The sequence below is a fragment of the Pterocles gutturalis genome, unplaced genomic scaffold (assembly GCF_000699245.1).
Source record: "Pterocles gutturalis isolate BGI_N339 unplaced genomic scaffold, ASM69924v1 scaffold2834, whole genome shotgun sequence".
Lineage (NCBI taxonomy): Eukaryota > Metazoa > Chordata > Aves > Pterocliformes > Pteroclidae > Pterocles > Pterocles gutturalis.
The window spans coordinates 73,364-89,757 of NW_010135536.1; the positions used below are offsets into that span (position 1 = coordinate 73,364).

Sequence of the window (16,394 nt, forward strand, 5' to 3'; positions counted from 1 at the left end):
TTCCTGGCCTTTGCTCCATTAGAAGGTGTACACAATTTATCTAGCAGCCTTTCCATAATGTAAGTCCTAGCTTGAATCTGGCTACATTTTCCTTCTCGATCCAAGTCCCTAAATAAAATTGTGTAATCACATTCATCAATTTGAATTTCACAAACATCAACATGTCTATAAATAACTATTTGTGCAATCACATTTATCAATTTGAATTTTGCAAAATCAACATGTCTTTTATATGCTTTTAATGCTGATTTTAAAACAGAGAACATCAATAAAACTGAGATGTGACAAAACCCTAAAGCTTATTTCATATTAATTTTGCTTTATAAGTATATAAAATACAAAAACTTACTTGAGAGCAGGTTAAAAATAAAACTGAAATGCAAATACATTTATTTACCTGGGTCAATAATGCTTTGAACTGCTCAGTTGGAATTTATTTTTTCATCTCATCTTTCTCAGGATGTGGTAAGAGTTTTAAGAAGTTCTAACAATAGCAATAGACTTCTAATATCTTAATTCTGCTCAGTTTCAGTTTCTGATTCTCACTTAACAGTATTTTCATTTGCTGGTTCTCATTCCCTAGCACAACAGTGCAATGTCATACAGGCGACTGTTTAAATCCAAGCAAGTTTACCCTGAAATTCCCACTCCAACAATTTCATGGACATAGTTTTGTTTTTGCTAAACATTCTTTTTATAATAGCTTCATTTTGGGCCTAAGCCTACATAACAGGGTCCCTTTAAATAATATCCCATGCCTTGAAACATATTACAAAAACTGTTATATCAAGGCAAGTTATGCAACAGCTCTCTATGGTTTTAGCATATTTACTCTGTCACGCCATATGTGAGACTGCAGCCTCCACAACAAAACCTTTACACACTGAAGTCATTATCTCTGTGAAGTCTGCAACTGGCATTTAAAACTTATTGATGGCCTGGGTATTGGTGGCTCAGTAGGCAGCACTCTTGCCGGAGGCCCAGAAGGTCAGAGGTTCACATTCTGCTCAAAGAACAAGTTGGACATATTCCAGGATTGTGTGTGGGCTGTGCTAGACTCCTAAAGGGGCAGTCCTTAGGACAGTAAGTGAAACCTTGTCTGCTTTTTGGATATCAAAGTCCTCCTGGAAATGGAAGAGGAAGAGTAAGAAGCAAGTTTAACTTGCCTGAAGCAAGTGAACAAAAATGAGCGTACTTGCTGGGGACCTGGACTTAGTTGCGGGTGCGAAATACAGAATGGAACAACTACAGCACAGCAAATAGTTTCAAACAAGCCATTTTGGTCTTTGTGGTCAGCCTATGTTTGAGAGACAGGTACAGACTGCCAGGCGTGCCCAGTATTAGCCAACTTCCTTAACAGCAGAATGACTTTGGATTCAGTTTCACACCACGGAACTACAAAAAATGCATGTGTAACTTCAGTAAGTGAGGAGTCTAAACAAAAATGCTTTAACACTGGTAAAACTTCAGAGCATACTATATAATTACTGAAAAAAATCTTCAGCCATATATCCAAGTCAATACTAGCAACATACATAGAGAATAATATAAACAGAGATTCAACCTGCTCTGGTGTTAAACTTTGATACTTGAATATCCCAGATGTCTCCCTCCTCCTCCTCTTCTTTATAGACAGGTAAAGATGGATCTCTTGAAGGAACTGGGGATCACACTCTAGGCAAAGGTTGGACAGGTGATCAATGTACAGCATGAGATTTTGCCGTGGCTATGTGCCTCCAACAGTGACTGGATCATCTGGTTTAGAAAAACAATTCAAAATTGTAATATTTTCTAAAGAACTTAGTTAGGGAAAAATTAGCAAAAGGGAGAACAAATTATTTTTATAACATGGAATGTATCACAGAACTTCCATAATTATATAGTTAATTTCAAAAATTCATTTATTTCTTATTCAACATTTAGTTCATTAACTTTTTAATTCCTTGTAAGTCAGCCTTTAAAGGATTGTATCCCATTTCCATTGGCAGAATGTGTTCAATAATTACTGATGAGTTATTTTTATAAGTTTCAATGTCTTTTTTTGGTGTCTAACACAACCATATAGAGTGCCAAGGCCAGGCCTGGCCCATTATTTAAACAGGCTTTGGAACAAGCCACTATTTATTAGCCAAATAGGATTCTACTCTGTAATGCACTTCAGGGAGGTATTCACAAAGGTTACTGTTTGTTAATGAAGATTCATCTCCCAACACTCCCTTCCTTGTCAATAGACTGAAAAAGCATTTTCTAAAGGACCATTCAGAGAACCTAAAGTGAGACTTTTTTTTTCAACCCTTTAGGAACACCATCTTTCATCTACCTATCTTGTACATAGTGCTTTTTTCCTTTTTATCATCACAGAAAACCAAATAATGCCTTCCTTCCCAAAAATACCCATTAGTATAATGGATCTTTAGGTTTAAGTTTGGCGAAATCAACCTGTACTTAAGCAACAGTGTTTACACACAGTAAAAGAGATCATGAATTACAAGCATCATGACATCTTTAGTCTATCACACAAATAATGTGTAAGCAATGAGTTTCTTAAAACAAGTTAATGATGACATTACTTCTAGTTTAGAAACAGAGGAACTCATAACACAATCCCCATGCAAATTTGCAAATTATGAGGTAATTTTGTCGCTAAAATATGAAAAGAAGCTATTTCAAGGAACGAAGGATGTCCTCTTAACCTGTGACAACAAATTTGTTTGTTTTTTTCTCTTCTCAGTAAGAAAGCAATTAGGTTTTTTTCCCAATAAAAATATCCTTGTCCATATATAAACACTCCTGGTAATCATGTAATTACCTTACCCAATCAGATTAAATTGCTGTCAGTTGAGTTCCCAGTGTTGATTAACTTCCATGTACTCTAAACCTAAATGAAGTCTTTGGTAAAGTCACTTAGTCATTTACAAAGGTGTCTCTATGATTCCAAAAAGTATAACAGCAATATATTATTTGCTATAATCATCAAATATCCAAGGTCAAGGATAGATCACAGTGGACTCCTTTTCTAAAACCTAAACAAACACAGAATTAAACTATGTTGCTTATTTTTGTGTTTCTTGCCATGACTTCTAAATGTAACAGTAACCTTTGACCCCCACACATTAAACACCATAATTATGTAATTAAAACTAATTATGCAATTTAACATACATATTTTTGTCCTACAACAGGCAGGTCAATTACCTCACTCATTGACCTTGGAAGCTTTCACAGTTTAAACGAAACAATGAGGCTTTCAATTAATTTTAAAGTACAAACAGAGAAGGAGCAGCAGAACCACAAGTCTTCAAGCTGATATTGCATAGATGGATCACTTATAAATCTTGTCATTTTCTATTACATAAAATAAATCCCCTGATAAAAACTTCTAAATGTCTTTCTTTCTTATATGTTTCTATCATTAGAAATGATAACACATTTGTGAACAAATCATATATACACATTACTTGACAAATGCAAGCAAGAAAGGAGGCCACATAATACTTGTTTCTTTGTCCCACTTCTCTTCTGTATGGTTTGCTTTACTTCCTCCTGTACTTCTCTACCTCTCTCCCTGTTTCACCTTCACTTTCTGAAGTCTTTTGCTTTCCCCTTTTTTCTTCTTATCTTCTCTGTTCCATTCCTAGCTGTAAAACTTGATAGCAATTTATCTTTTATCAAACTGCTGTAGCCGTTGTCTTTTCCGCTTTCCACTTGCATCCTGAACCCCATTCCTGAGATGTTGTTTCTCATCAGGTCCTGGCACCAGTGGCTCCTGCTGATGATAACCCAGCACACCGAGGGAACTCTGGACTGCAGAAAGTTACAGCTACAAGAAACATGGTACATGTTCTAAAAAACCTTCTAAATTTTCCAGTGCGGGAAGTTTGGTACAAGTGAGAGACACTTTATGAAATTATTAACATACATTTCACCTGGGTAGTGTCTTTATTCTCTTCATACACTCAGGTAAGCTATATGTACTGCACTGAAAATTTTTTAAATTGCACAGAAGAGACTCAGGCAATATTGCATTGTGTCCAAGGAACATCTTTGTTTCATAGAGTAAAATCAGCATCATAATTCAATCACGATTTTATTTTTCAGTAAACTAAATCCTATTCACTAAAGAACAATTCTTAAAGCAAGCATAAGCCCAGGGGCTCTACATTAAAAAAGATCACGTTCTGCTATCGTGTTTTTTCAGTTGCGATCTTAGCCACAAACAGCTCCACCAAAGTTAACAGATTTAGCTGTGCAGTGCAGTGACAGACAATGTATATATAGGTACACCAACCATGCTTTAAGTTGCTGTCTCTAAACCTCGTTTTATGTGGGGATAAGAAAATAGCTACTGACAAAACAGATATACTTGAAAGTACAGCAAAAACACCTACAGTGCACTTTGTGCTTTGGTGTCATTTCTAACACCATTTTTGGAGTCCTTTCGGTTCTCTGCTTTAATTAGGCCTTGACTTGCACAAGGAGCTCAAAAAGGTATCAGTAAACCTTTGACATAATGGAAACAAGGAGCACTGAACTCTGAATGAGGAGTTATAACAGGAAAGAAACAAGTTAAGATGGTAGCAGGCCTTATTGCAACATTAAACCTCAAACTGGATCTGACTTATATAAAGTAAACCAATATATTGAAATACTGCCCCAAACTTCTGGACAATAGTTTGAAGGAAAATAATATAGTGCATGTATAGAAATTCTGTCCAAGGAATCAGGGGAGATTATTTGTTATACTCTCATTTAACAAAAAGGTTCCTTCTGTTTTGAACGGAACATTAAAATTCTAATTCAGCTCATAGAGCATCCCAAACAGAGCGGCAAAAGAATGTGTGAAGGGCTCCAAATATGGTGCTATTGAAAGAGAGTGGATTAGAGGAACTGGGACAGAATCCTACAAGTGGCTAAACTAGCAGCAGGAGATCAGCTTCACAAACAGCAGGATGCTGTTCTTTCCAGAAGTGAGTGACATAATACAGGCAAAACAATCAAGATTTTAGCTGATAAATGTATGCGTTAGGAAAAGACCTTGCTGTAGAACTTTCACACTCAACAAATGTTTAGGTAAATTCTGTAGACCTAATTTACACTGGAGAGCATTTTGACTTATATGAATATGTCATGTTAATCATGTAAAACAGAATCCTTTATAACATAAAGACAATAATTGTTAAGAGCCTAAATACAGAAAACACAAGAGTACTTGCTTAATGATTCAGTAAACGGATAAAGCCAAAAGCTTTCGTAGTTTGACACAGCTCCAATTCTGGCCTGAGCAATTCTACATATATTAGGTTAAACACACATAAAAACATTAGCTCCAAATATCTAGGATATCTAGAATGAATAAGTAACAGAATCTATGTAACCCTATTGATTATTCATAAATTCCGTACTATAGCAGTAGCAGTAAAGTTTTAAGGTTCTGAAGTGAACAGTCGCATTTGTAAAGAGACATATTGAGATATCAAAATAAGCTGCACTTAAGAAAAAAAGGGATCAATAGATCATTTTGATTTCTAAATTTGATGAGATTTTATAAAAACACATCTTCATTCTAAAATTATATTTTTTAAAAGCCTGAGATTCCACTTACTTCCATTTTACACTGTGAGCCACCTGAAGACAATTTATTCAATTGCTTTTTAGCTAGGGAATTGCAAAACATTGTGTGTAAAACACTTCATCTGGCTTCCCCAAATTCTTCCCTGTCCTCCACAAAATATGCTTTTGAACTAATTACTTTAGTAAGTTTGAAATACATTATAATTCTTAGGGCAAGAACAGATTCCAGCCTAGAGTAGAGGCCACACTTCCCCTTGACTCTCAGAACATTGTGGGACAGGTAGGGCAACTGCAGGAGGTCTTGCAGAGAGCTAAAGAACACAGGTCCACGCACCACAGCACCCCTTCTCTGAGCTCAAGCAACCTTCACAGCACAGATTTTATGCATTGCAAACAGTATCTCAGCATTTAACAGCCCCACATGACCAGAAGTTCACCTATCATCTGATCACAAAACAGGCATTTCACATCACATGGCTGAGTGTGGGATCATGACAGATGATGTCTGTATTTTGATAATTTGATGGACATGTAAACAGATGCGTGGTCATTTCTTCTGGAGAAAGACCAGATTACAGAGCAGATCAAGTTCTTGCTAGCTGGTTACAGTCTATGGATCTTGTCACAAGTTGGACATCTGTGCTTTTAATGTGTATGATTTCTGGCGATCTTTCATAAAACTGTACGATCAGGAATTTGAAATAACGTAGGGATAGCCATAGCATTCAGCAGTTCCAACTCTAACCCCCTGTTCAGCTGAAAACCAACTAGACGATGCTGCTTTTCTATTACCTGCAGCAATGTGCAGTTATTGAAATATGTAGTCATCTTGTTCTCATCACCACAGGGAGTGTGACTTATTTACATGTACGGATGTATTGCACATTTATAGCATGTTTGGTACAGAGCAGAGCAGCTCTGTAAAAGCTGATTAAGACATTATGCTGAACGAAAAATTGGATGCTTTGTGAATATCTGCATTTTGGCCTTCCCCCAAATGTCTTCCCCCCACAAAGTGAGAGAGGACAGCTGGAGTAGACTAACTTTCTGTACACAAGAGACTTTTTTTTTTAATTTCTTTTTGAAGGTATTACTTGCATATTATTACATTTACATAAAGGACTTTTATTCTTTCCCATATATAGTAAATTGCACTCCAGTATGAACATTGTATAGGCATTCCTCCCCCCAAATACAAAACAGAATTATCCCCACTGTCATTCAAGCCTTTTTTTCCCCATTACAAAGAATCGATGCAAATCTATTTTTGTTCGGTCTGTTTTATGCTGACAGGAGTTAATTCTAAAGCCTACAGCATAAAGACATACAAGTATCACATATGTTTTTAATCTACAAGCAAGTTATCCAATTATTTTAGGTAAACTTCATGATCACAACCATTCTTACCAACTCTGATATGATAGATTATTTTCTTCTTAATGGCTTAAGACTCATATACACTGCTATGAGGAATATACTCTCCAACATTCTTCATGTTTTACATCCTGATCTTGAAATAATAATATAATCAATGAGCACATTTTGTTTATACTTATTAGTGAAAAGACACTAAAAGCATGCTGGGAAATAATATTCCATGCCTTAGGACTCAAACAAGTTCTCTTTATAAATAGAGCTTGTGTAAATCACGAAGCTGACAAATTTCATGGATTAGTCATGGTGAAAATATCAGATTTCATGGTTTAAGACAGATTAATAGGAAAAGCATATTAGAATCCCAATTATCCAAATTCTGACTGTTCTTGAAGAATGAAACGAAAAAGACTGATAGTTCTGGAGTCCATTCACTTACTTACACTTGCACTGAGTCACATACAGAGCGTAAATCTTCCTCATCAACCAAGTGCCTTGAGAAACCTCTGAAATCTATATTTAGCTACATTAGGCAAGACACACTAGAACCAGAACATCAGGAACTATAGAGTTGTACTTTAGTACATTCAAGCTATTTCAATGTATTTTTCCATCAAATTATCCTAACATGAAAATATTTTGTCACCTTATAGAAAAAGTTTAACTAAAGGAAGAAAGCGACTTTGAAACAAAAGCTGCTATTTTCAAAATTATTTCTATTTGGTACCTTTAATTAAAAACTAGGGAAATAATCTCTTAAAAGAAGTTCTACTTTAACTGAATATCTCAGTATTCTGGTAAAAATATAAAATTCATACCACTGAAAAACAACATTTGGAGTCAAGAGAAACTATCAGTTTTCATGTAAGACTTCATGGCTTTTAAGTCTTTCATGATGATGTAATTTAAAGTGAGGCCTTATTTAAAAGAGAGGTTACACATAACCATGTGATTCAGAGACTTGTTGACTATATAACTATTTGGCTTGATGCCTACATCTCTTCTAATTGTATAGACCACTTGTCATCTTTGTGTACGAAGACAGCCAATTTGTCAGACATTTGCTTTAATTCTTTGTCTTCTTTACAATACCCTACATATACATCCTGGTCATCAATATCACATATCTGACTGGAGGATGGAAATTCATTTGTGTCTCTGTCTGATTTCCTTTGCATGCAATCCTCCTGGGTCTTATAGGATGTACTTAATCAGAACCACATTATTCTGCTAAAGGAAGTCCTTGAGCAGACTTTGAGAAGCAGTATGGCAAATTAGTTTCAGAACGTGGAAGGTCAGGTTGGAAATAAAAAGCTGCAGTTATCTGCAGTATTTTCGGCAGTTCAGAAAGTAAGAAAAAGAAGGATAACTTTCAAGAAACGATTTGTTTGATGTTTTCCTCTAGAAAGCTGGACTAATTTATCCACAAACAATAATGTGTTGGACATCAGCTGAAACTAATTAAAATTAGCTTAGTTAAATTCACATTTTTAATATATGAACAATCACACTTCTCTTCCAAGTGTATTTAAATGCTTTTGTTTCCACAAACTTAGAACATTATTTGCAACAAATTCTATACCATTCATACATTTGAATTTAAAGGTGTGCTTGAGTTTGAACATAAATAGCCCTTTAGATGGTTGGAAATGCCAGGTTTATAGCTGTCCTTGCAACCTTAATTCTGCCCCCTGGTGTCTATAAATTACGGTTAGTTCTAACTAATGATCACACATTATTTTTCACTCCAGGATCTCAGTATCATTCTGTTCACAGGCTAAATGTTTCTGACAGAGTGAAGTTGCCGTCCAATACTACCAAAGTTTTTAAAACGCTGCCTTTGCTAAGCACCCCCCTGAAATTACGTTACTGTTTGCTGCCTGGGCTTCTCTGTGCTGCTCATCACCATATCTGGATATCTCTAGAACACTAACAAACTGCTTTCTGCATCTTTGTGATATGAAAAGAGCATTATTATCTGTGTGGGAAAAGATGGTGCACAGACATTGGGCACAGTTTCAAAAGTCTCTGTTGCAGATGTCTTGGTCATTTGTTCTAATGCATTAGGCTTACTTGTGTAAAGTTCTTTGGGTTTTATAGTCCTTTTCATTTTTGAAACAGTTGTATAACTTAACACACCTCTATAAAATAAAATTGTACATTTTATTTTTCTGATTTTGTGGATGTTAAAAACTGACTTTTGCCCAGGCAGCCCAGAGAACCATTAGCTGGCCTAAAACTCAGAACCACTCCTGCTGCTCCAGCACTGGTTTTGCTCCTGATGCCCAGATACTTTTACAGCCATAACGGCGGTGTCCTCATTGCTCTGAGGTACTGCAAATGCTCTATACATCTGAGACAGGTCATGACTGAAACAAACTGAAGTTCACACAATACCTATATTTTGGTCTACACAATTTGTTAGCAAATAAGAAATCTATAGCAAGAGAATGGATAGGGCTAAGTTGACCAATAACATTGCCTCTCCTACAGTCTCTGCTCCATTTAATGTGCAACTCAATCATGTATTTAGCATCATAGATAGCAAGCATGGAACAGCAGTGAGGTGCTACAGAAAAGGTAGTAAATGGCTGTACAACTGAAAAATGCTGTAACATGTACCAAAAAAGGACAACAAAATAAAAATTATTTGAGCTACTTTAAATCTGGCACTTCCTAACTTCCAGAGTTTTGATTTACACTGTAATGTCCATTTAACAAAACCATTTTGTTGACTTGCAACATATATTTGCTGTATTAAAAGACTAAAGTTACAGACAACTTTAATTATGGCTCGTCAGTATCAGAAGCAAAGTTTGAGCTCTTAACAGTAACAGTTAAAGTACTGTTACACACCATTTAAAAAACACCTGTGGTTATTGGTGATCACTTCCAATTACAGTGTTGTTCACTGAAAGAAAATGCTGCTTGCTTATACACCTGAGCAAATGAAAGCATTTTGGTTTGCTTTGTTTACTGTTAAAGACACACTGGAGCATAAATCCATCAGTTCCTCTCTGAACAAAATCTGAGTGCCCTCTCTGGAGCAGCCATACAAACTAAAAAAAAAGTTAAAACAGGGCTTTTCATTCTTCAAACCTACCAGCTTTTCCTCCCTATTTTGAAATGGATCTGATCCAAAAATCAGAGGGACTTATAAGGAGCTTTTCTGTTGATTCCAGAGTTAGGTGACATACGACTTGAAGGAGTTTGAGCAATGCATATGGTTGGGTTAAAAATATCGGATCTGCTCTTTGTTTTTACTATCTGGTTTTCAATCACACAGACCTCAATGGATTTCTTATTATCTGTTCTAACATCAGTAAATTAGAATCAGATACAAAAATTAATTAAATAAATTTCTTTGTAGAAGCAATGAATGCATCACTGTAACCCAATAATAATCTCAATCAAGTCTATCAAAAACCTCCCATTTTCTTTGGCAAGAGTAGATTAAAACCTAAATATATGAAAATTCCAATTTACTCTCCAGTAGTGAGCTTTTGTGCCTTGTGTCTGTGCTTCATTCTCCCTAGTGATGAAATTTATTATAATCAATTTTTGGTTCTTAACATTTTGGGGTGCAAGAACTGCAAAAGGCACGGTTGATTTTCTATTGACACTGAAATGAGACATTCCTCCCCCCCCCCCAAAAAAAAATCCTTTACAATTCTAAAAGAAAACCAAAACTGAATACAAATTTTGGACTAAATTTGGTCAAAACTTTGACATAGTATTCTCACCTCCTTCTTCTCATATACTGAAAGAAATATGTAATCCATTTTTCTAAAGTGTTTAAATGACCTCAGATGAAAGTTACAGAAATGCAAAGCAAGTATGATTGTTGTTATTATGATGAAAACATCTAGTTCTACTCACTATGTTCATTGCCTTAAGTAACACAGTGGGTAGCCTGTTATTACTAAAGGAATAAACTTTTTCATCAAACACTCTTTATAAAAATATTTCCCTGGAAATGTAACACAGCAGGTAGCAAGACTACTACAATTTTCCATCAACTATGAGTACATGCAACATAGGTACTGTATTTAGATAATTTTACTTGAGCTTTTTGGCAACAGTTCCTCTCAAGGAAACCTACATTAACCTGAAATTTAGAGTCTGTTATCCCCAGGCCAGCTTCATTGGAATTTTTAATATGGCACTGTCTATTCAACAGTTGTGTGTAAAATGCCAATAAACTGGCCAGAAAAGAGCTGAAGGGCTAATTGCCTTTTAACTCCACTGTGATGATAAAGTCACGTAGAAAGAAAGGAAAAACTCCCACTGCTTTAACAAGTTTACCTGACTGCCACTTTAACATTCACTGTCTGCATGCACTTTAGTGCATTCACCAATAAAAGGATAAAAGCATTCAAAATCCTATACCCTCAATAACTAAGAAAGTCCAGATTCAAAACGTCTGCTCTGCTGGAATCAGCCCATTAGGTCAGTTAGCTTTCGCATGGTGCTTGATTTCAACTATACAGTATATACCAAGAAAAATTTTCCTTTTGATGCAAAAGATTACAAATCCTTAGGAAACTGGAGTGAGAGAAGAAAAGGAGGGATACTGTTGTGAAATAAAAATAAAAAGCAGAAACTGCTTCTCACAGATGAAGGGTGAAATAGTGCCAATCAAGTCAGTGGCGAAATTCCCATTGACTTTAATAGGTCAAGGATTTTATCTCAAAATAAAATAAATACAGGAAAATATAGCATCGTTTAATTTTTAATGCTGGACAAATATATAATTTCTATTTTCAATTTTTCTCTGTTCCTTCAACCACATTTTATACTCTTCTATATTTTCCTCTTCAAAAATCCAGTTTTATAATAATTTTTCATCTGATTGTGAATGAGATTTTCTACCTAACTGTTTTTTTGCACTTTTTGCATAGTGTTTTCTTATTAATCCATAATTAAAAGTAGGCAGCAAATAATGTCAGTTATGGAAGTCAATATTTATGGACAAAACATGTATTTTCCTTTGCCAGTTGAGTGATAACCATTCTTGTCCTACTTGATTCCCCAAAATGAGATGGGTTATTAAAAAACATTTCACAGAACAATTGAATGGAAGAAACTAGCGGTCACTTAATTTTTTGCTAGACCTGTATTTCCACTTTAACAGAGAAGGAACACAGCCAGCTCTGATACTGAATTGACCTGTTCCACTTAATAAAATAAAAGCAGCAGTAGAGGCATTGTGATTGCCAGCTGCAAACCACAGAGTTGTTTTTCTATTAAAGATCTCTTCCATGTTTTTCTTATTGTAACCTGGAAAGAGTACAAAATCTGAAATCCAAAGGAATTTCTATAGAAAAGAATACTGTTAACACCAAAAGTTCCTCAAGCACTCACCAAAGCAAATGTTACCTCATATTACAGTAAAATTTAAAAGCAGAAGTTCAAACTAAAAATGAAGTGTCCTTCAAATCAGACTCATGTGCATCAGAGCCTACACATTAATGTACTTATTTCGATACAGTTCTGCATCTCCCTTCTCTGTCACTTCGTAATTTGTTCCAGATTTTGTTATTTCTTTCACATTTGAAGGTACATTGTTCCACATTTGGGTGATGAAAGACTGAACTGGATGGAAGTACAGCAAAATGTTAAAAGGAGAATGAAAACAATGATGAAGTTAAATTTCAGTTTGTAAGGTAGTAACAAAACTAAAGAAAATTTAATGCTCAGGGAGACCCAGAATGTTCATGTTCACAATACAAAACAAACAATTTTGCTGTCCTTCCAAAATTAAAATGCCACGGCCTAAGGGCAGTAATGAATTTATAACAATACCCTACTTTTAGGTTGCCACTGCAGTTTAGACATTTTCTTAAAGCTTAGATCTTTGTTACTAGATTAGCAGGCAGAGTAAACTAAAAGATCAAGCTAATCTAGGATAAACTTCTTTTCCACAGTTCAAAGGCATTGGCCTTTCCACAGGTTCAATTGCAGGTTTCTTTGAAGATGTGCCCTAAAGTTCATTAAAGAAATTTCACTGACTTGAACTGATTTCAACATTAACAAGATAATGCGAGAGCTTCATTGCCAGAAAGAACCTGACAGACTGACTTTGAAGCTTTTTCAGGTGGTATTAGATTATTTTTTTTAGTCTTCCACTAAAAGCCTTCTTTATTTAAACAAATCTTTATGTTTAATTCCTTAAGAAAACTTTAAAAATTAAATTAAAAAAAAACCTTAAAAATGCAGATTTTTAAAAACCCAGTAAAAAATCATTACTTAATCTTTCTGCAGAATCTAAAGTCAGTATCACTGTTTTTTTCCCCTCCATGACTGTCCTTAACAATATTTCCAGGTGGTAGTGCACTGTCAGTTGCTGCTTATGCAGCATCTGCTCTGTGCATAGAGCTTTGCAAAGAAATAAAATGGCAAGAACAACTGCAGCCTTTTACAATGTAAGATTTAGACAGGTGTACACAGCCTTGTCTTAATACTAGGTGCTCCATAGCTCGCATCAATAGTAATGTGAAGAGGAAAACACTGTTTAAGATTTTCTCAACCTCTGCTGAAATCAAGAGAGACCCATTTGCTGATTATAACTCCAGAGTTATACTTGGTCATTAAGATTAACATTTGTTTTTTACACTAGGCTGAATGTTAATCTCCTTATTCAGAAAAAAAAAAAAAAAAAAGGTAATTGTTGGTATGACAGTCCTAGGAAGGAGACTTCTATTAATAACCTACCTGAAGGGAGGCTCTGCCCAGAGAAGAGGACTGCACGTACTTTCAGGATGTGTTATGAAATAGCTTGCAATGTATTACAATTATATACTTTTTAGTACACAATGCTGCACTGATGACATTAAAAATATTAATACACAGAAAATTTCCCAAATCAAGGCTAAGCATATCAGCATCAGTTTTCAGAATAACCAGGCACTCTCCGAATTTCTAACAGAAACTGTAGTTCCTGGTTACAGCTCTGGACCTGGCACAACAGAGGCTGTCCCAGACTGAAAATAAGGGAATTCTTCCTCAGCCCCAGAACTGATCATGAAGACAGAATTCTAGTTGCTAAAACCTAAAGCTGTGATGCAAATTGGGATTCTCCTAAAAGTCAATAAATTAACCAAATATAACAAACATTTACTTGGACAACAAAAAGTATATTCATTAAATGAATACTATCCAACCGCTAAAACTCGGGACACCACCTTGACGCAATGGGATTGGTAAACCTTTCGCCACTTGTATTGTTTACTAGTCTGGGTTTGAGGTTTTCTTTACCTATATTCTCTCCCTTGGAAATGGTGGAGCCTTTTCAGCTAAGCACATGGAACCATTTGTGCAGAGTATAAACTCTTGAGACAGATACCTCACTTGGCAAGTGTCCCAAGTAATTTTATAAAATTATCAGCTAAAAGACGGGGTTTCTTTATGGGAAAGGCCAGACAACCTTTAAAAGAAGAAAGGATGCTAGGCAGGTTTGTAAACTGGGAATATATAATGCAGATAAATAAACCCATATTACTGCTTTATTATAATAACCTATTTATTTTGCTTCTTTTTGTTGTTGGAACCAGAAAGGGAATTCTGAACTGCTGTAATTATAAAATAAAAAATATGTAGAAAATCTTGGTTTATAATTATTTGTTCAAACAGCTGAAAAACTCTAGATGATCTTTCGAGGTCCCTTCCAATCTCTAACATTCTGTGATTCTGTGATTCTATTCAAAAGACCCCAGCAGAAAAAGTCAATAAATACTATAAAAGTTATTTGTAAAAAAAAAAAAATTTTGTATATTGATATAATTATAGTTACATATTGATATATATTTCACATATTGATAAAAATGTACATATATTGATATAATTTGGGGGTCCTTGTAGCTAAGGGCAAAAAAAACCCTAGCACGACAGGAATAAAAAAATTGTTATATACAAAAATATTCAATAGAAGGAAAAATTATATATAACACTTTTAAGCTACAGTATTGCCAGAGAGAATGTTGCTATTTAGAGATGATTAAATATATTTAAAGTTATCTCAATAAATAAATCAAGAATAATTCTTTGCTTTTTAAATTTTGCAAAATATTACTGTTCAAAATGAAGTTAGGAGTACAATTAGTCACAAATCAGGTCAATACAAATAGATAAGTATAAAATGGGTCATAATATCTTCATAGTTCAGTTTCTCAAAATAGAAATATAATAGTTCCTACTTACAAATTATTTTGTGAAGTTTAGATTTATTAAAAAGTACACATTATTAGTAGTAATTAACACCAGATATTGATTATGATTAAAGATGCAATCAAAGGCCTCTCAGAGGAATAAGTTGCATAAACTATACACGTAATACCAAAGAAGAATGAGCTGCTTGAACAACACCCTTATGCTTCAGCAGTGAAGGTAAAACTTGCTTTTATAGTTTGATGTAAAAAGTAATGGCTGACTTTCAACTGTCATTGATGGATTGTAGATCACACCTTCAAACCTAGCTGGATGAATTCCAGTTTTCATAGGTGTGATATCACTATCAGTACTGCTACCACAGTCAAATAACTGACCAGTGACATCACACTCAAATTGCAAGATTTTATTTTGAGTCTATGGCTGCCACGTGTTTAATACCACAGTGTACCATGAGGGCCCTTAAAGCATTTCCTTTTAATTTTTTTTTTCTTCTGTTAGCTGTGCTATTAACTGTATTAGCAGTATTTCCTATTCTGCATATAGGAAATACCTGCTCATACCAGTAAGACGTTGTCCAACTGTAAAAAAACTAAAAGGAAACTATCCACTATCCTACACTCCATAAATACATCAAGTTCTTAGGCACATAAAAGTGAGACCCTGCGATCCCTGGTTAATACCAGATAGATCTCTGTTAGAGTATTTTGGCTTCTACACACATCCCACCATTAAATTTGATTCAACTTAATCCTTTCTAAAATTAAAATAATTGTCACCTGCTATTATTTACTTTATTGAATGTGAATGCTTAGTATAAGAGGAGAAAAAAACAACTAAGTAGAAGAAATGACAGCAGCCATTTGAAATATAAGTATTTGCCAGTTTTTAACATATAATTATAAAATTAAAATGTAAGATATTTTAAAATCAGATTTATTTGCTGACAAAAAAATGGTTTTCTATAATGTCTGTTGAATTCAGCAAGTGTATTCCCTTATTTTTAGGGCAAGAACCATTCATAAGCACACAAATACATTTTATCTTCCTTGGGCTCTTGGGAATGACTGCTCTTTTCCTAAGATACTGTTTATTTTATATTATGGGAATGCTATAAAAATTCAACCTTATTAAATTAATGCCTTGGTTCCCAAGGATGATGATGTATGGAGGATAACTTTGTTAGCATATTGCATTTCCCTTAACTTTTAGCCTGTTCATTTCTGCATCAGAATTCCATTTTTTGTAAGCTTAAGATACTGGCTTTTTTTTTTAAGAATGAA

General features: G+C 34.8%; 1 protein-coding gene across 1 annotated transcript in view; it reads right to left on the reverse strand.

Annotated features, from left to right (window-relative positions):
* Positions 1-1,563: 1,563 nt before the first annotated feature.
* Positions 1,564-16,394, reverse strand: part of LOC104467951 (ERC protein 2) — a gene marked incomplete at its 5' end in the record, with an annotated part of 266,693 nt that continues 251,862 nt past the window's right edge. The window contains one exon of the mRNA XM_010081926.1: positions 1,564-1,755. The remainder of the gene's footprint in view (positions 1,756-16,394) is intronic.